The following is a 22,961-nucleotide window of genomic DNA, read 5'->3' as shown; positions in this document are numbered from 1 at the left end:
GATAGATGATGCTTATTAATATTTTCTACTCCAGCAACCCTGGTTCCAATCAAACTATTTGCCCATGGTTGAGTGACTTTGGTTGTTTTTTCATTCAACAACTGCCCAACTGGCTCTGGGTCCATGAAAATCAGCCTCCTCTCTATTCCACTGGTTTCTCAAAGCCTTTTTTTAATTCTTGCTGTGCTCTGCTCTTTTTCTGCTTATACTCCAGCTGCCCAGCAACCAAGACTGCCTGCCACCAGCACCTTCCAAGCTGGTGTGTCTCTAATATATTATTTCCTGCAAAATGTTCAAAGTTAACAACTTCCCATGTCTCTATGGTTTATTTTGCTCTTCAGTTTTTAATTTCAGCGAGTTCCCTTAGTTAACCACATCACTGAGGAGCTGTCTTCATGCTTCTCAATCTGAAGCAAAGGAACTGCTGGAAGGGCACCCTCCCTCTAATCCTCCATCTTCTCTTCCAATTCCCTTTTTTGAAGTGTGTAATGGAACTTGTTTATTCAGCAAAGGTAAAAATATTTCCAAATATTGCAAAATAATGTGCAGACACATGAGTGTTTGTCACATGTGTTTGTCAGGGATTAAAGCATTAGTAGGTGAAAGGAGGATGAAAAGTAAGTTGGTGGAGCATAATACCATAGCAAACACTATTTTATTAAGCTTCACGGCTATGAGAACACCAGAAAGACTTTCATCATGAAATATTTAAACAACATGTGAGGAAAATGAAGGAGAGAGAAAGGGAACAAACGACATATTTCTGAAAAGTTATGACAGAACACTGTCAGATGCAGAAAGTGAGAAAGATAAAGAGAAGGAAAAATATAACCTAATGATGCACATAAAAAAATTAGAACAGATCTTTATAAATAATGTATAAAACTTGTTTAACAATTCATTAGCTATTTTCCCCCCTCACACCTAGTTTTCCAGATCCTCACTTCTATTGATAATTTGGGTATTTTGAATATGTAACCTGTCTTATCAAGCCCCTGTCTTGACTTAATCACTATTGTCAATATTAACATTTCTTATATTTATTCTTCTTAAGACCTAAGAACTATGACAAATGTGATATTATACTAGCCTACATGGTGGCAAAGGAAAACCATGAAGCCAAAAGAGCTTTTAAAAGAGCTGTTAAAAATAGTCACATAGCAGATCATGAATCTACTCATAGGTCCTATTTGACATGTTAAGATCCATTCTACATTCCATATGCCTTATCTTGCCAGGTTGGTCAACCAACCCCAAACCTGTTATTCTCATTTCTAAATGTAAAGGTATTGAATTCATCTTCCACAAACCAGAATCCTGTATCATTAGGAGTCTTAAGCTCTAGTCCTGGTGCAGCTTCTCCCTGTTCTGCTATTAATTGCAGAGCACTAGATTAGAATAGTAATAACAACAAAAGGTAATAACATATAAAACAGGATTAAAGTGTTAAGAAGTAGTATCTTCAGTGCAACAATGGTATACAGGCATCATACAACTTAACGTTTTTAATAGAAATTGCTATTGTACTTTCAAATATGTGTGTGTGTGTGTGTGTGTGTGTGTGCGCGTAGTATTACTATTGAAAGAAAGAGGCAATATATTTATAGACTCAATTATAGAAAGAAATTGCTATTATACTTTTAAATATATATGTATTTAAAAGTATAATATATATATGTATATATATACATATATATATATATAACTATTGAAAGAAAGATGCAGACTCAATTCTCATCAATTCTGGATAAGATTTTAAGGTGTGATTTGTTAAATAATTGTTTATTTATTACTACATCCTAGGCTTGGTGCTAAGAATACAGTGTTAAACCAAGAAGCCTGGTATCAACCAAGATCTGTTACAGAAAAACTAGCACTAAGAGCAGAATTTCATAACTGTCATTAACATGGAACTGCAGTTTAACACCTCTAGAGAAAAATATAATTGTGTTTTGAATGTTTCTCAGGGTATTTTAATAATTTTATTCATAGTCTCAACAAGCCAGTCAACTAGCTGAGTTTTTAAAAGGTAGGCACAATCCCAAATACACTAGTCTCTAATGTAACTATAGTATGAGATCTTAATGCCCCAAATAGGACTCATTTATTGATTGCTGACATTTTTCCCATACTTTTTTGAAGACTATACCATGCTGTGAATGTAATATTAGGGAAATTAATTCATTATAGCTTAATGAATTGGAGATCACGAAAGAAAAAAATAGGTTCTATTAAACTTAATAAACATTGCTTTTTCTAGAAATCCTAACCATTATTATCTAATGGTGAATTATTTGAAAGAGAAATAATAGATTTGACTCTGATAGGACTTAAACCGATTAAAATTTATTTCTTTTGTCTTCCATTGACAAGGGTTGAGCTTGAAGTACTTAGTTTTCTCTGACATAATTTGTATACCCTTAATGTGAACCTATGAACAACTCTTACTTAGAGTTAACATTTTATAAATTATACTTGTTTTAGGACTCATTTTGGCTTTTGCATTTATTTCTTCATGGTATTAGAATCAGACTAAATTATTCTCAATAGATGTCTCAATTGTTTCATCTCATTTTTAACCTTTGTTTTCAATATCTTTATTATTATATTTAATTTTGGTTATTTATGATTTCTTACTTTTATTATAACATGGGTTTGTTCTGATTTTTCATACACTAAATAATAACTTATTTTAATATTAAATATGGATGAAACAGTAAACAAAGGACAAGGGAAAATATCAAAGAAACAAACAGGTAAAACTTAATTTTAAACAGTTTAAAATCATGATAATTTCACCTTTTTAGTTCTTCACAAAAAATAAAACTATTGGAATAGGTATATACAAATAAATCATGTTTGAGTATTTATATGTGTGAGTGTGTATTTGACCTTTGTGTATATATAAAAATATAACTGCTTGCATACTGTCAGAACTCTGAAGGAAGAAAAGTCAGCAGTTATTCACCTACATTGCCTTTACAGGTCACCTCACTGACTGAAGCTTGTATTCCCTTCACTCCTGCCAAAATCTTGAAATTACCTTTTATTTCTTCTCTGAGATTTTAGTCTTCTACCATTAAAGTTTATTTGGCATAACTCATCCAGTGACACTTAATTGTTTGCCAGTGACATTTAATTATGTTGATTTCAAAACTTAAAAGCCACAGAAGTCTCTTAAGGAAAAGAAATATAAGTGATGACAAAAAAGCAAAGAATGGGAATATAAAGACTCTTGCACTTTTCCCCCAAAGTCCTGTGTGGTACTGTTCAGGCAAACTTTAATTCTGCTTACTTAAAGCCTGTGCTTATGATGGCATACTAAAACTTAAAGAAAACTGAAGTTTCTTATCAGTCACTAAGTCTGGTTGTAGACATAAAATTGGCTTCAAAAATAGCATTTTTTTTTTTTTGGTTTGTTTCATTACTATTCTATATGGATCCCTTCAGAATGAGATGTTCCTGAAATTGGTAGCAACCTTTATTTCTTTGGGCATATTTTCGATTCTATATCTTGTCTAGCATGCTAGGTATTTTGACACAGTTTTTGTAGATGGTTAAAGAGAGGCTGTTTTACCTAAATAAAATGCATATTCTTAATGCAGTCAATTTTTTTCTGCAATTTTTTATGTCTAAAGAATATCTATTATAAAAAGTTGCCATTGATATCCGTGGTTCAATTAAAAAGCATTAGTTAATTTGCAAATTTAAAGAAATTCTATACTGTGCATAAAATCACAAATAAAATTTCTTGAGTTGATTTTCTTAGCAACTAGATTCCAGAACAAGAAAAGAAAAAAAAAAAATCTTCTCATGTATAGAACTAAGGGAGTACATTTATATTCATCTAACACAGATGAGAAAATATCTTTGTAAATGGCAATGAAGACGTTGGATGAAAACAGAATAATTTTGAAGGTTGAGTAATTGTAAATCCAATTTTGAGTTTAAAATGAATCTTTGAACCTATTTTCTCGAATCCATATTTCAATTTTGTATAAGCAAACTATAGTCAAAATATACCTCTCCTCAAGAAAGTTCATTTTCTCTGATTACTTTTATTTACATTTTGATAAATTGATGGATAGTATGGAAAATATCACAACTACAGATTGAAGACATAGACAGAGATCATATAATATATAATATAATCTACCATAAACAAATTTGTATTGTTTGATATATGATCAACTTAATTGTTAGAAAACAATAGAAGCAACCACAATAGTGAAAACAACTACATTTTTAGAAGAATGGAACAGTCAGTAGTCTCTATACCATAACTATGCACAATCACTTGAGATCTAAAGAACCAGAAAAATATGCTCTGTTCTCAAGAGAAAGACAATAAATGGGGACTAACTTCATAATTTTCTAGATATTGGAACAAATATACAAAGATATAAAGAAACTATTATAAATATACTCAGAATCATAAAGTAAGTTGAGCATGAACAAATGAAAACATAAGTAATCAGAGCAGAAAAACAGAAATTTAAAAATCCTGGTGGCATGTACCTGTAGTCCCAGTTACCCAGGAGGCTGAGGCTGAGGCTTGTGCCTGAGTGTTCCAGGCCAGCCACAGAGAGCCCTACCAAGTAAATAAATAATTAACCTAGTAGAAATCCTAGAATTAACATGTAACATTTAAGGGAGAAAAAATTGTCAGACACATACATAACTAAAAAGAACAAATTTTTTAAAAATTTTAAATTTGTCAGACAAACTCGACAATAGAAATAAAGTAGACAAAAAAAGTCAGTGTATATGAAGGTAAATCATAAAACAAAAGAAATAAAAGAGGAGAATATTTTGAAGGAAAAACAGCCTATTTAAATGTTATCATATGTGTAATTGATTTTCCAAAGGAGAAGAGGTCAGAAGTAGAAGAATTTACCAAATTTACTAAACTTGATGAAAGACATAAATTTACAATTCATTAAACAAGCTCAGTAAACCCAAGAAGGAAATAATGAAGAAACACATGTTCTCACACATTACATTCAAATTGCTTAAAATATGAGACAGATTGAAAAATATAACATATTTCATACAGAGAATAAAGCTGAAATCTCTAGATTTTCATCAGGGAGGCCAGAAGAGATTGGAACAGTATCATCTTTAAAATAGCTAAAAGAAAAACAAACAGACAAACAAACAGAAACCCTCGTCAATTCAGAATCCTGATTTATTTCATGATCTATGATCTCAGTGAGTTAGTGTGAGTCTTTTTCCCTAAGATATCTATACACACACACACACACACACACACACACACTCTTATATACATAATTTTACATCAGACCATTAGGGTGATTTATGCAAAACACTCCCTGCCCTCAAAAAGCTCACCCTTTAGATGAAAGAACATGGATCATATAGTAGCATAAATAACTGATGGTCCAAAACATTGATGTCTCCACTGGACCCAATCCATTTCGAAGAAGAAATAACTAGATGAAAAAGTGCCCAGCACAAAAGGAAGCCAGAAATTCCCATAGAGAGAGCTTTTCAGAGGAGGCAGACACAGATCATTCTGCTTTGCTCAGATTGACACAAACCATAAGATATCTGGAGAGTCAACTTAGTGCCAACTTTCAGAGTCAAGAGGACTGAGAGAGAAACATTTTCATGAATTTGAGATTGAAACAAGTTGTGTCTGAAGTGGGCAGAGTGTTGGGTGAGAGAATAAATTTCAGAGAAGGAGAAAGAAGTCTGTGAGGAAGGGGCTGATTTTACATTTTATCATACCTTTACGGTTAAAAAGCTAATCTGCAAGAATCAACATTTTTTGGCAATTTCTTTTAGCCCTTCTCTTCAACTAATACCATCCTAGTCATGAGCACCATTTTTAATGCTTTCCTTTCCTGGACTGTGCCGCCCAAGCCCGCAGATGTAGCCCATTTATCTATCATACATAATAGAGTTGATTTTATGTTTTCTGACATAGTCTAGAGCTCTTTATTTGAACATTAATATTATTTTATCCTTATAATTAATATCAGTTTAGACTACTTTTTAATGTGATAGTTATTTTATTAATTTCCTTTCTCTAATGGGAAGTCTATTACTATGTGGGATGTTTCTGATATTTAGAACAGTTTGCTTTTCTATTTTAGGGTTATTTGTGGAATTAAAATTTGATCTTTGCAGATTTCTTTTAATCTTTTACTACTAGAAGCAGCATTTATTTTCCAACTAAAAGCAAAAATTGATATGCCTCATTTTCCTCCTCACCTTCTCCCTATTTTTCTCCACCACAGGATGTTAGGCAGTAATAATGTTTTCTTTTAATTTTATCCTTATATCACCAAAATACAGGTTGTTAGAAATTTTTCTCTCTTAAAAGTGATTTGGTCTTTTAGCCTAGCTGCCTAAAGTATTCTACATATTTAATGACTCTTAATGTTATTAGAATATATTTATGCTAATCATTTGAAGTTCAGTTTCCCACTGACATTGAGTGTGCATTTAAATACCTGCTTGAAATTTAGCCATTCTTATGATTTTTTCCCAGAAATATATTAAATAATAATAGTGTATTACATTGATTTTTTTGATTTTCTTTTTTGATTTTTTTGATTTTTTAGTCATTTTTTTTCTTCAAAATATATGTTGATTTATTTTTTCCAGTTGCCAAATCTTGCATGTCCATACTACTTACTGAGGTTTCTAAAATATCTGTTCACCTAAATAATTCTAGATTTTTCAACTAAATACTTCTAGGTTGTTCAATTATTTCATCTTTAAAGATTTTTGCCAGTTTAATATTCTTTTTATTATTGTAATATCATCCCTTTAGTATTTCTTGTATTTATGTTTCATGGATTTTTTTAATGTGATTTTTTAAAATTAAAGATTTCTTTCCCTTTTTTTCATTATAGAACTATACTGATTATATTTTTCATTTACTCATAGATAAGATTTTTTCCTACTGAACACTATATCAATAACTATTCATTTGTTTCTTCTTTGTTTTGTTTTGCTTTTTCATCTTTTATTGGCTCATGTTAGTTCTATATAACATTAGGATATATTTTGTCATACTTATAAATACATGAAATATAATTTGCTCTAATTCAGTCCTGGTGCTTGCCTTTCCCTCCACCTTTACCCTTCCCTTTCCTTTATCCTACTAAATTTCCTGCTGTTTACTTAAAGTTCTTGTGTGTGTGTGTGTGTGTGTGTGTGTGTGTGTGTGTGTGTGTGTGTTAATGGATATCCATAATGAGATTCACTATAGTATATTCATATATGTACATAGGAAAGTTAGGTCATATTGATTACAGTGTTTTCTCCTTATCCCATTCCTCCTCCTCCCTTCAACTCAATCTCCTTCTACTCCATTGATCTTCCATGTATTTTGATGGAATCTCTCCATTTCTTTTCTCCCTTCCCCCACCCCCACTGCCATTTTAGAATACCTTCCAACATATCAGAGTAAACATTCAACCTTTAACTTTCTGGGTCTGACATGTCACTTAGCATGATACTCTCCAATTCCACTCATTTACCAGTAAATGACATACTATTTTTATACCTAAGATGTTTTAGATCTTTTGTATTTACTTACTCATGAATGACTAGAGTTTTCCTGAACCACCTCTGTGCAAGAGTTTTGGATGAAGGGACCCAGAACTCAAACCAATGGAACATTTTCAGATTATCTGTTTAAAAAAATGTTCTTTTTCTCTCTTCTCCTAAAATAATGACTATAGCTAGAAAAAAAATAAAGTTTGTCTGGATTATTTTATTATAGTCTCCTTTTCCCAGGTTCTCAAAATCATATTGTGTCCTGGGACATGTATTGTTTCAGCTAAGCTTACCCAGTTTACATCTTGACTTTAAAACACAAGAGTATTATTTTGCTCTTCACAGTGAGTCCTTCCCTTCAACATACTTTTTTTTTGTGCCAGCACCTTCTGGGGTGCACTGCTGTTGGTCCTTCTCAATGCTTGGCTTCTCTGCTCCATTTCCTCCTGCACAGCTTCTCCCTAATGTCAGTTTATGTGCCATCCCTAACCTCCAATACAAAACCTGGGGATCATATTGTCTTCTCATTTTGCTGAATGTAGATTTGTAATAGTTTTAGTTTTTTAATAACTTCCAGCAGGTGGAGGAGGGACTATTGTTTATTTACACAGTCACATTCCTACTAGAATTCTATTATTGTATTTTTTAAAAAGTCATTTCAACTGTTATTTATTGATTTTTCATTTTTAAATATTATTTTAAAATTTCTTACTATGGAAGAGAAAGTTTAAACATTCTAAACATTCTTCATCACTAAGCACAAAGGCAAACATACTTCCTCCCAAGCTCTCAGTAGAACTCAATTATAATAATAAATTGAAACAATTGTAGCTTCCATATAAGTTTATCAGATAATAATAAAACAAATAAGTCATAAATGTATTTTGTCTTTTGTACTTTTCAAAGTTCCCTGGAGCTGTCTCACGTACTTTGTTTGCTTTTTTAGTTTACTATGTGCCATCACTAATTCATTTCCAAACTCCAGTCTTCATTCCCAGCTCTGATCTTCAATACTTGAAGTTCATAGTTAATCTACAGGCTCGATTTACAAGCCTCTTAGCATTCTTCACTGGACTCTCCTCTCTCTTCTTAGGCTAATTCAGATGGAACTTACCCATTAGTTTTTTTAAGTAGTTAGTAAATTAATTTTAATTAATGAATAATAATTGCATATATTTATTGCCCAAAACAAGATTATATAATATATATAACAACAAACATATAATACATAATATTTTATATATATTATATAAAATATATGCATGCACACATACACCTTGTAGAATGGCTACATAAGCTATATATAATCTAGTCAACATGTGCATTGCCTCACATTTTTATCCTTTTAAAATATCTATTCTCAGCAATTTTCAAGAATACAATATATTATTAATAGCTGTACTCACTACTCTGTGCAGCAAATCTCTTTGAATTATTCCTCCTGTCTTCAGGAAATTTTGTATCTATTTAACATCACTCATCTTTGACCACCCTTCAAGTGCCTGCTAACCATTCTACTCTTTCATTTTTAAGATTTCACATATGAATGAGATCATGCAGTATTTTTCTTTCTGTGCCTGGTTTATTTCACCTAATGTCCTCCAGATTCATCCATGTTGTCGCAGATGACAGGATTTTCTTCTTTTAAGGTTGAGTAGTTTTTCCCTGGATTTATATTTCCCCTTTTGTTTAGCCATCCATCCACTGCACACTGTATTTATCAGAGTTCTCCCAAGAGAGAACTGAAGGGATGGAAAAAGTGGTTCTAGTACAAGTCCTAGAATGCAACCTGGACTTATGCAACCTGGGAGAACCTGGAGTTGATGTCACAGGACAGAAGATGGGTGCATCAGCTCAAAGAATGCAAATTCATCTTTACTCTGTGTTTCTTGTGCTATCACAAATTAGATTGCCTACCCATGGTAAAAGTCGATCTTCCCTACTAAGCCCACCAATTCACAACCAATCTCCTCCAGGAATATTTAATACAGTTAGGTATCCCTTAATTCAATCAAATTGACACCTAAAATGAATCATCACAGACATTCAATTTGATTTCATATCTTGGCTATTGTGAATAATCCTGAAATGAGCATGAGAGTAAGATATTTTGACATACTGATATTATATTCAGTGCCGGGATTGCTGGATTCATTTTTTTAATTTACAGTACTTAAGGACACCTGTCAACAAATGCTATCCCTAGGCATTCCCCATTAAATTGTTGAGATTATAGGATGTATTATACTGTACTATAACTTGTTTATGTTCAAATTCTTCTTGCATTCACTTTATTTTATTCAATGTCACATTTCCATCCCTCTCTTACTTAATGTGTGATAGGAAATAAATTCTCAGTTTTCTATCAGAAATATTTCATCTATAGTCAAAAAAGAGACATTTCAATCTAAATAATTTCAACTGATCTTGACACTATTCTTTTAGTGAAATTTTAAAAATTAAAATGAAAAATTCATAAATTGTCCTGTAAAAAAATAAATATAAATATTTAGGTCAATATTAATATGAAAGTTTAATTAAGTTAGAATAAATCATCTTCTGGAACTTTATTTTGTCTTAAATAAAAATCATTTAATTCCTTTGTTATTGTAAGTTCAATTATTCAGAGAGATCAAATGTTTAAAATGTTAACATTATTGATAAAAAGCACATTACTTTATTGACATGAGCAAGACTGAAATTCTATCTTGATTTCTGTACTTTTACTTAAAGAAGTGAAAGTTATATGCATCTGATTTTGCATCACCTGCTTAACCAAATATGTTTGAGGTATCCATTTGGGACAGGATGGTTTGGGAAGCATACCTTTTCCTTGAAAAAATTTCACTTTGAATATAATAAATCTATGTGATGTGAATAAAATGCCTGGTTGATATTATATGAGATACAAGCTTTTTGTCAAATGAATAGTTGTATAAATAAATATGAATTAAATATTTAGAATTTTTGCCATTTTAGCCATTTCTTTATAATGGCTCTGATATTGTGAAGGTACCTTCAGTTTTTTTTCTACTTATGACTTCATTTTATTCAATTTGCATTAAACGTATGATCTATTTAATTAATGTATCCTGAATACATAAAAAATGTTTAACAGCATTGATACTATGGTAAAAGGAGAGGGCTTTTTAACAAATAGGTGGGACTATTTATCACAAAACTCACTTATTGAAGGGATAATCCTTTTAAAGTAGGACATTATACATTTTGTATATAATATAACAGTGGAAAATTGGCAAGGTCAACAATGAGCACTCAATGACATCAGAAGTAAAGCTAATGTTAAAAAGTTGTAGGAACATTTATTTTTATTGAAAAATAAAAATAGAAATGATGGTTAAGAGAAAGAAATGTTGAAAGCTTCAAATGCAGCATGATATAAAAAATTTTGTTATTTTCTCCTTGTTTCTTAATTCTTATTTGATTTCTGTCATAGTTTAAGAAATAAAATCTTTTTGTAAAAACCTCAAGATTGTCCTCCCTTTTCTATTTTTAGCTAAATCAAACAAACAGAGAGAATGCCATTTTCTGGGAAAGTCTCCTGCTCAAGGACTCAGTACCTCTGTCCAAGTGAGTAGATGTGGGAACTTTGGAGGGGCTACCGTGCCATTTTTATGCTTGTACAAATTATCAAAGGTTGTAAGAATGAACTTCAACTGTAACCATGATTATTATATGAGCCAGTCACCAGGAAGATTAATCTTTGATTTTTAAAATTGTACTTATGATGGATCTAAATTTCATTGCCAATGTGACTCTATCTATCAAAAGATTTTTAACTTGCATTACTTTCATTTTTATAATGTAGAAAGCTGAGTCACAGCAACACCAACTACTCATAGATTTTTTTAGGTAAAAAAAAATGTTTAATTTTCCAAAAATTTAAATGGATAAATTTTACCTAAGCTTAGGAATCCAATGTTAGAAAACAAGGAATTATATTGACACATCTTTTGAATAATATTAGAAATAAGTTTTAGATAATATTGATAACAATATATGTGCTGTATTTAAAAGATCTGAAAGTGTGAACATATGAGTCCTAAATATCCATTCAATCTTTGTCATTTCCATCCCATTCTCCAAAAAACACAAAATACTTGTCTCTTATTAGTTATACTTTTATATTTAACCAGAGTGAAACCTAATCTGAACCCAAAGGATGTGCATTAATATAGTTTACAGTCATGAAACCAACAACATATTTTATCATTTGGTCACACAGTAATTACACTATTTTGTTGATGATGGGATGTTCATTAAAAGTAAGTAAGATGTTAATCTTCTTCTCATGCTCTTCGTCCCTAATAATAAAAAAAAAAAAAAGTAAGAGAGGACATGATAATTCTGCCATCTTGCTTTCACTTAGTAATCAGTACTTCTGCTCCTGGGGTGTGTCGGATTGCTATAGTGAGGTTATGTAGCCTTTATGTGCTCAAGCTTTAGTTATTTCTTTATGCTGCTAGATTTTGCTGATAAAAAAGAAGTAAAATATCAAATTGCTTATATCCTCTTCTAGTCATCTTGACATATTCACCAGAAATATTTCTTATTAATAATGTACTCTCTCTTGTGTGATTCTTATACAAATTTCCCCAGGCCTCAAGTTATTTAAAATCTGGTGTGATTTATATCCTAGTTTCTAAAAGTTGACAATATAAAATATCTGAGTGGAAACTCATAGCTATGAGGCTGAAAGAGGAGATGCCTTCTAATCCTTTACTTCTTCAAAGTCTCACTTTCACCATCTTTCTGAAGATTTTACTGGTGCCTCTCTATTAAGTCTTTTATTACCCTTTGCCAGTTCTTACTCCTCTGGCCCTTTCAATTTTTTGGTGTATCCTAATGTTCTTTTATACCCTTTTGTTTTCATTCTACAAATCCTCTTAGTGATTTTATTTTTACTCTGCTCCCTTATTGCTGTCTATAGCTTCTAAACACATATTTAGGATGGTTCAATCTGAACCTCTAAGGACTAATCTAGAACCTTATATCCAGATATTCTATATCTATCTCAAATTTAGTACAATCTTTGTTCTGGACCTTGCACTTTAAAATATCCCACATCTCCCTTTCTGCCTTTTATTTTCCCAATCCCACCCACTACACACACACACACACACACACACACACACACACACACACACACACAACCAAAGAACATAAGAACGAAGAACACCTGTCACTCAGGATCATTCAGGATCAGGACTGGCTGCTCAGGGCTGGTGCACTGTACTCTGACCATGGGCAATCTTAACACCTAGGGCCCTGGGGAATCATTTCTCTACATACCTGTCCTGGGTCTTCCAAACAAAAAGCAACAGTTTGGGAGTGTGCTTCTGCTATAAATGGAGATAGATAATCCTTTAGACAAAGAAGATTTGAGGTACAGAAGTAGAGAGTAAGAGAGAAGACAAGTTAATTACAGAGCAAAATCCTACCTCAAAATACATAAGAAGAGAAGTTTCCAGTATTGCCAAGTTCCTTTTTGTTTGTTTGTTTGTTTTGTTTTTTTCCCCTCTCTTACTGCAGGTTCTGAGGAATTAATACAATATTGATTATAGCTGCATATGGGGTCTGGGAAATTGTTATATGTAGGTCTAGAAAATTTGCATAAAATAAAATACTAATTTTTATTAACAACTAGATGGACACAGCAGGCTACAAATCCAAAAAAATTTAAAAATGTGAAAAAATGTCAAATTTCTAAAACTTTGAATTTCATTTTTATATTTAAAATTTTGATGTTCATTTAGTATATTGCTTATTTGAACAGCTTTGACTATATTAAAAAACTTATTGAAAATAAAATTTTTATTTTTTGCTTTGGTTAATTTACACTTTTGATAAAGATATATTCAAATCATACACTTTGAAAAGAAGTATATATTATTTTCAATCATTTATCTCACTTATAATCTAACATCATGATAGTAACAACAATGTACAAAAGTATAACCCAAGACAAGAAAAAAATAAAGAGACAAAAATATAAATTTTCTCTTAATGAGACACATTTTTTGAAAGATAGTATTATAGGACTTTCAAAAAATTTATTAGCTTGACTTAAAACTTTAAGGTATTTAGAAATACGATCCATGGGCTTACATTTTTATTCTTGCCACAGGCACCATAAATATTATGTATAGAACTTTCCAAATTCTAAGTTCTCCCAACCCAATTTAATGTTTTCTAAATGTACATTGCTTTGTACATTTTCTAATATATAAAATGACGCTCCACCCAATTACTTAAGCCAAAAAGCTAGTGTCATTCTAATCATCTTCCTATCTAACATCTAGTTGCCAAGTGTTTATTTTATTCTTTTTACTTTTTGTGTCTATGTTTTAAATACATTTAGAAATGGTCTTTTCCTCCAAGATCTTTCCCAGCCAGCCTCTAGAGTCACACCTCTCATCTTTCCATCCAATAATACCCAATTTCCATCTAACTTTCTTCCTTGCATTTATTAATTCAGAATTTGGTACATATGTTTATGTACTTATTTATCCATGATTAATCTCCACTCCTACATAGGATTATAGGCTCCAAACTGGTTTGTCTAGCTCATCACCATATTTGTGAGGCCTAGAGCAAAACCTGGTCCATAAAAGACACACACAAAAAAAGTCATTAAATTTACTAATGAATTGTCTGTGACCCTTGGAAAGGGAATATGTTATTTTAAGCAACTTATTATTTAAAGATTGTTTTAGTTAGCTTTTTTTGTAATTGTGACCAACACACATGACCAAAACAATTCAGAGGAGGAAATTTTACCTGGTGCTCATGATTTCAGAGGTCTCAGTCCAGGGACTACTGACACTACTGACTTGCTCTAGGTGCAAAGCGAGGCAACACGTCGTGGGGGAATGGCACTGCAGAGGGAAGTTGTTCCCCTCCTGGCAGCAAGTAAGCAGGGGCTCGGTAGGATGCAGGGAAGATGTGCCCTTCCAGGACATAACTGCAGTGACCCATCTTCCCCAGATACACGCCACCTGCTCACAGTTACCACCCAGTTCATTCAAACTTGGGTGGACTGATTAGATCATAATTCATAATTTGATAATTTTAACTTTGACTATTCCTGCAGAAACACAGGAACTTTGCATCCAAACCATAACAAAGAGCAAAACACTTAATGTGTCTATGATGACATTTTGTTGCCTGTGGAGTGTTATTGTTGGCCTCACTATTGCACTTAGAATGTTTTTTCACTCAATGTCCAGGAAAGCATTCTGTTGAAAAGCTGAATTTTCTTGGCTTCAGTGCTAATGAATGGTTCACTGTGCAAGCAAATTTAAAGTGATGAAAGATATTTAAATATTCTAAGAAATCTTTATTCCTCTGATAATCCTTTGGACTTCATTCTTAAAAACTTTCCCATTATTTTAATGACATATGATTATTGTTTTTAATAGTCTTTCATTTCTTCAGGCCTCTTTTATATGAAAAGATATTTTTGTATTGACAACAATAGGAAATTCATTAATTGCAAAGTTTGCAAATAAAGGTGTTTGTTAACTTTACACATGGTTTTTAAAGTTATCTGATCCACATGATTAAAATTTTCTTCACTTAAGTACTTTGAACACAGAATTCTTTGATATTAGTAAAATGAACATATTAAGTAAAAGAGAAAAAAATGCTTCTTATATCAAACATTACCAGGAAATTATACATTAATGTATGTAGTTGTAGACATATGTGTTTCTCCAATTAGATTCTTTGTCAAGATAATTGTTGTCAACATTTCCAGAGGAATTCCATTGTACTCTTTCATTTTTCTCTTTCCCATAAGAGAGTACCAGGTTTTGTTTTTTATTTTTTATTTTAATTCCTTGCTTTGACTGTATTATTTTAGTTTAGAGAACAGATGGCTTTTAAATTATTGAGCTTGCTCTTGAGAATGTCTTGGGAAGTGCAAACTTAGTCAAAAAAGCCTTAAAGCAATTTTTTTTCCCACACAGTTTTCATAGAATTAGTCCATGAGACCTAGTTTTGAAAATGGATAACATGATTCATCATTAAAATAGTATAAATGAAATATCATCTATAGTTTCCTTAATGAATAAAATACTTTTAAGGCAGCTGAAATTGTTTGACTAGAATAATGGTATTTCAGTGAATACAAACAAAACTTTAAAATGATTTTAAATTAGTTCAGGGAAGCAGAAGAAAGAAGCCGATTTTAATTCTCAGTAAGTCATTCATTTTATCTTAGTTTCTTTACAAACAAATTGCTTTGTATTTTTGGAATGAGTTTGTGATACCCACATCAGAATACTGAAACAGTGTTCCTGTGTGTTCCCTTAACCTTCTGTCCCACTTGCTACAAGGTACACTGGTTATCTGTCTAAAAGTATCTTATACTTCTTTGTGTCATTTTCCTGATTAAAAAGTCTCAGAGGCTTTAGATACTAGGGATGACCTGTACAGTTTGCAAGAGACCAACCTGGGGAGTTCAGTGTCTGGTACATGTATGATCTTCTGGCCTGACCACACATGATGATAGCCATCACCTGGTAGGCTCCATGGGGAAAGTTGCCCTCTCTGCATGGGCATGGTGCACAGCCAGGGCACTGAAGTCAAGAATTCTCTGAAGGCCCTGGCAGTCAAGGACTCAGGCCCTGGGGCTCAACAGTCCTGGGCAGAAGTCTTCAGGAGCTTCTGCCAAAGCTTCCTTGTGGGATAGATGAGAAGGAGACACTTCTCCCCACATTGACTCAATACTCCAGGATCCAAATAAGTGCCAGAGGCTTTTCCTTAGAATTACCTTAACAGTGAGAGGGCCCCTCAGCTGAGGGCCATTCCAGGAAGCAAAGTGAAATGAGAATTCCGACAGCATGTCCAGTTTCAACTCTTGCTCATATCATCTCAGTAAAGCCTGAAGAGAATTACCATTACATTTCTTTTGGGCTTGTGGCCTTTATGTGACAACTTTTACATCTGGCATTCTGGCTCTCTCTCTTGGCCCTGCTCAGCCCTGACTCTTCTGGTCATTCTGCCATGTTTCACATCAGACTTAGCTATGGATGTGTGCTCTGCAAGGCCTCACTTTCCTCTTTGCTCCTGGTTTTTTTTTTTTTTTTTTTTTTATGTCCTTCTGCTTCAAAAGAACTGTCTCAAAGGCTCATTTGAAATCTCACCTATGTAGGTAGAATTAATTGCCACTTTTTCTGTTTCCTTCATATTTGGGTATGTGATTGAGAAATAATTATCATTGAAATACGGTGAGTTATAAAATTATTGAAGTAACATGACTAAATAGTAGCCCATATGGAAAAAAAAGTAGGAAACAATCTTTAATTGCCCTACCACCCTGAGATGATCTTCATTGTCATTTGGGTCTCACTAATTTACCAAGATTGGCTTTAAACTTGTGATCCTCCTGCCTTAACCTCCTGAGTCACTGGGATAATAGGCACAAGCCACCAGACCTGGCACAATGTGATATATATATATATATATATATATATATATATATATATATTATATTTTTTTAAAAAAATATTTATTTTTTAGTTGTAGTTGGACACAATATCTTTTTTTTTTTTTTTAATGTGGTGCTGAGGATCAAACCCAGGGCCTCGCGCTTGCTAGGTGAGCGCACTACCACTGAGCCACAACGTCAGCCCACAATGTGATATTTTGACACAACTTTATATATGAAAATTTCAATATTATCAAGATAATAAACTTTCACATCACTCTCTAAAGGTTCCCATTGTCTTACTGTAATTGTGACCTTCCACTGTGTCTGGCTGATCATTATTTTAAATACTTAAAAAGTAGTTATGGGTTATGACAACCTTTTGTTCTACTTTCTCCCAACAGCATGTGTTAAACATGTCTTAGTTTTGGCCTAAGTTCTTTAAAAGTGTTGCTTAACAACATCATAATATCTTACAGTGAACTAATATAATTTGCTAAGCCACATTGCTAAACATCTCTTATTTTAAATGTTGTTATTTTAGTTATATCAATGTCTGCTTATGGATGAGAATTAGCAATGATGAGTGTACATACACTGCATGAAACAAGACCAGAGCAACTTTGAGAAAACAAGAGCCCCATATATCACTACATAATATGAATGTGAAGAAAATGAAGATGTCAAAGTATACCAAGTTATGCAGAATATAGGTCCATTATGACATATCCATCATATCCCCTTGCATTTGTATCTGGATCATGAGTTTTTGCTTATTTCTTTTTACTTCTGGAGATTTTTAAATTTTTTTTGTTTCTTCTAATTAATCATACATGAGAGTAGAATGCATTTTGACACATTGTATACAAAACCAATGGAGCATAGCTTCTCATTCTTCTGGCTATACATGGTGCAATCAAATCAGCAGTGTAATCATACATGTATATAGGGTAATATCTGTCTCATTCAACCTCCTTCCCAGCCCTACTGCCCAACTCCTCCCCTCACTCCCCTCTGCACAATCCAAAGTTCCTTCATTCATTTATATTCAGTCTTCACGCTTTGTTCCTTTTTAAGAATGCATCCAATTCATCTAAAAAAATTTCTGAGAATTTCTTCTTAACATTGTAGCATTGACTACCACTTTAATTAGGATCTTAAATGCCCATCAAGACATATGTCTTAAATAGTTGATCCCTAGGGTGGCATTATTAAGAGATGGTGGAACCTTTAGAGGTAGGGCCTATTGGGAGGTCTTTACATCCCTTATGTGTGAAACTTTATAGGGGATTGTGAGACCCTGATTTCTTTACTCTCTGGTCTGTGATATAACCAGTTTTGCTCTGCCTTATGCTCCTACCATTTTAACCTGCCTCACCGCAGGCCCAAAACAATGGGGCCACTCAATCATGGACTGGAACTTCCAAAACTGTGAGTCAAATAAACCTTTTCTTTTTCTAAGTAGATTATCTCAAGTGCTGTATAATAGTGAGGTAGCTGACTAAGACAACTACTTATTCTTCTTCATTCCTACTCTCCTGTGCTTTCCCACGTTAAGTACTAAGTGATGACTCAGGAATAAACAAGAAAGTATTATTTTGTTTGCAAAAGCCCTTTTTTAAAACTTCTTTTTGATCTAGAAACAGAAATACATTAAGGAAGAACTATACTGAGGGATAAGAAGCTTGTCTTACATGCTCAAGAAAGCTAAGGAATAAGGAGAAAATGCCCCAATGTAAGGAAACATGACATAGTACCTACAAACACAACTCAATCTTATTGCTTTAGAAGAAGCAGAAAAGAAATAGGGAATAGTTTTAAAATAGTTTAAGAAATATTTATGTCTGTTCCCTTATTGTTTAAGTCTATCAACACTGCCATTCTCCTGTATGCTTTTTACTATGTCAAAAGATAATCCATAACAAACTAAATGTCCCTAATCCTTATCTATGTTAAAGCTATTAAATGAAAATGTTGATCAGGAGAAAATTTTAAAAACCATGGGTCCAAGTTACTGGAGAGATTTAATCTGGCTCCTCCCATAAGAGATTTGGTTCACAAAAAAAAAAAAAGGCTATGAAAATTTTTATAAAAGTCAAAACATCTAGGATACATTTCCACATATCAGGGATCATATAGATGTGGTCCTACCTAAAAACCTATAAAACAGCTAAATAAATGATTTCTTATTACTCCACGCAGTCAGCATGTCACTAAAACAAACAAACAAAAAAAGCTTTGTAGCTATTAATGAAGGCTTCCCTCTAAAACAAAAGAAACAACCAAAATCACAGTTTTGCCAAGATTCCTAACTGGTAAAACATTATATTCAAGAAAAAACAGTGCTTTATTCTATTCTCCCATGACTTGATATGATGGCCAGGTTCTCTATTTAAGTCATTTTTTATAGGAGTTGAGAGAATTATACAAATGCCAAGCAAACACAGTAAGATTGTGTCTATGATTAATATTCTATGGAGAAGTAGGTTTTACTGTTGTCGCCTTAAATGTTAGATATTTTTCAACTTAATATGTAACCTTTTCTTTCCTGTCTTCACATTATGGTCTGCTAGTCCTCCTATCTGTTATTTATAAACATGTACTTTCTCAAATGCCTTGCACTGAAGAGCTCTATTTTCACTGAAATTTTCAGAGAACAGGGTGAGTGAGCAAAGTGAGTCAAGCAGGCAATCCAGATGATGTATGCTTGTGTCTTACAAGAACAAATCCCGGTGTTAGTTCAGCTTCTGTTTTGATTCTGTAGCTTGTCAAAGTTTAAAGGTATTCACATTTTTAACCCAATATTCCTTAATATCTATGGAGTGAAAAAAAGCAAAATATGTACACAAAATATTTCATTGTGAAAAAAAGACCATATTATTGATGCTCATTAATGCCTGAGACAATTAGCAATATAAACAAACATCTGAGAACTTAAAAATGAATTAAAACCAAAAGGAATTGTGTTCAATTTTCAACTCTAAGGAATGTGTTTAATGTGCCACTTAAACATACTCAAAAAGCCTGGGATTAAGTGAGCATGCAGGCCATGTGTGTACATGAGGGTTCAGAGGAAGCCCTATGGGAGGGAGCAGGGAACAGGGCCTTGCACTGGGTGTGTGTTTTGCACTGGAGAGTACTATACTAATTTGTTGGCAGAGGTTGTAGACCGATCTCTTCTGCATCCTCAACAGCTTCTCTTCTGCTTTATGTCTGTCTTTACTGCCATCACTTTGCAACACCAAAGTCACTATTGCTCCTTAAGGCAGTTAGGGTAATAACAGGTAGGTCATATATTCTAGCAGTCAACGTCTAGGACTTCAATCTTATTCAGGTATTGGCTACCTACACATTCTTTAAAAAGTTAATTGAACTTCCTCATGTTTTGTCTTTTCTACTTAAAAAAAATGAGGAGCCAGTGCATATCTCAGAATTGTTAGAAAATGTAAGGGACACAGAATGTCTAATTTATCGGGAGCCATAGGCGGGTGTACAATAATGCTATTTCCGCTCTCCCTGAAGGATAGCAGTGCCCACCCTTCTGGAGAAGTGCCATTCATCTCCCTTGCAGAATCTTTTTGCCGTTTTATCAATCTAGTCACCTGGGATGCCTTTTCTCCTCTATTTTCGGGTCCTTTTAATTTCATGCCTGAACTATTTCAATAGTCTCTTAACTCCTGCCTGATCTCTAGGTCCTTCCCCCTCCCATCTCTCTTGTTCAATGTTGCCAGACTAATCTTTCCGAGGTGTCATTCTGACCCTGTCATTCTCCTGCTTAAAAATATTTGAAGAATCTCTAACAAATACAAGGGAAATTCAAAACTGCTCATTGACACAGCAGATCAGGCTGTCGCCCTAATATGAACCAGCCAGCATTTGTTCCTCAGTATCTGTTAAGTTTCCAGGTGCTTTGCATGCATTTTCTCTAGTCCTTAGAATAATACAGCAAGACAGGCATTATTACTCCCTTTTACAAATAGGAAATGAAGATCAGACAGGGTTCGGGACTGGCCAAAACACAACAGCAAGAAGGTCAGGGAGTCTGCATTCACATCTGCCTACAGAGTCCTATGTTTAATCATCACACACCAAACCCCCAGCAAGTGGGACCTGGCCTTGTACTTTCTGTGTCTATGTGTCATGGGCTTCCAATTATCTGCCTAGATGGTGGCATCCACTAGGAGACGAGGCACTCCTAGCATGGCAGAGCCATGTCTTCTTCTTCTCTCCATCACTTAGCACCTGCCTGGAATGAAAGGAGCACTTGGTAAAGAGTATATGTTGAATGAATGGATCAATTAATAAAGACCAAAAGAAAGACATTGAGTGCACTAAGGTGGTCTCTGAGAGCAGGGAACAACCTAAGTGCAAAATGAATCATCTGGATTTGAAGATGGGGAAGCATTAAATGGTGGGAGAATACTATGGAAAAATCAGATGTCAATCTGTTCTCGCTTTTCAACTATAACTCATTTTTCTTTTATGATAAAAGTCTCTTGTACTACATTGGTTTTGCCTTTTTACCCTGCATAAAACTATAAATTATACATTTTCAAATTACATGAAGAGGTTTGCCTCCATGTTACATCCTGTGCTTCATAATAATTGTGCAGTGAATTGGGGTTCAGTTTTCTATGAACTTTATATGAACTATGACTTTATTACTTAAAGGGGTTTCCTAATTGTAGCTTTGTTTTAGAAGGAAATAATGTCCTATGCCTGGGGAAACACAAATAATATTTTATTACCCAATTATTTCATTCAAGATTTAATCCTGAATATACAGTGCAATTCAGCTTTATTTTTTTTTTAAAGAAAGAGTGAGAGAGCAGAGAGAGAGAGAGAGAGAGAATTTTTAATATTTATTTTTTAGTTCTTGGCGGACACAACATCTTTGTTGGTATGTGGTGCTGAGGATCGAACCTGGGCCGCACGCATGCCAGGCGAGCGCGCTACCGCTTGAGCCACATCCCCAGCCCCGCAATTCAGCTTTAATTTTCAATTTTCTGTAAGAAAGAGTCGGGGGGAGAGATCGATGGGGGGAGCTAATTAATGATGAGGGCATTAATTTATGCATTTAGAATTGCAGGTTTGTTTACAAAGGATAATTTAATATATTAAATCAATTTTTAAAAAAAGTTTAAGTCAATGAATTTAATCAGTATGGTGACTCTGCAATTTGAAAAGAATAGATTGTTCAGAATAGATTTTCAACTTAACTGCTAATAAAATGTAAGCATATTTAGGACTTCAAAAATATGCAATTAAAGTTCCCATTTATACACACACGCACATACAACAGTGAATTCCTGAAGTCAGTTTCTTTGCAGATGTCCATATTTTTGTGCATTTCAAGGATATGAGTTCTCCTTACATTACAGAATTGGTAATTAATGCTGCCGCTATTCTTTGCCTTTCAGCAACACAATGATTAGTGGAATAAGCAAGGCAAAACAGCTCTTGAAAAACCAATTAATATTCAACTTGTTAAACAGAGAAACAACCTTACCTCAAAAGCAATTCTCTGGCTTGGTCAACATATTTGATAAGTAAAAAGTACAGAAAGACAAGTGTAAAAAAAAAATCAGGTAATGGCAGAAATCATAATACTAGAAACATAAGATTCAGTATTATTGAAACTTGATAATTCAATTTCAGTCACTGAAGTTTAGATTATTTCAAATCACAGAGAGTGAACAACTAAGGAAAAACACCACAAAACAATAATGGTTATTTATCCCGATTGTAAAAATGGTTTTACTTATTTTATTAGGCAAGTTTCCATTCTCTTTATGAGTGATGGTGCATGTCTGCATGGCTATGTAATTGGTTTCGGTTGCTAAACATCTGACAAAGTTAATTATTCCTTCTCTGTGCTGTGGTCCTAGGAGAGGTTTCCATATCTACAGAATTTAGTTTGGAGCAACTCTGTCATACAGTTAGAGGGAAAATGCAATTTTTATGGCTCCTTTTG

Source organism: Ictidomys tridecemlineatus, chromosome 7, assembly GCF_052094955.1.
Source record: "Ictidomys tridecemlineatus isolate mIctTri1 chromosome 7, mIctTri1.hap1, whole genome shotgun sequence".
NCBI classification, from domain to species: domain Eukaryota; kingdom Metazoa; phylum Chordata; class Mammalia; order Rodentia; family Sciuridae; genus Ictidomys; species Ictidomys tridecemlineatus.
The sequence above is the reverse complement of the archived record's forward strand: the minus strand, read 5'-3'. Positions refer to the sequence as shown.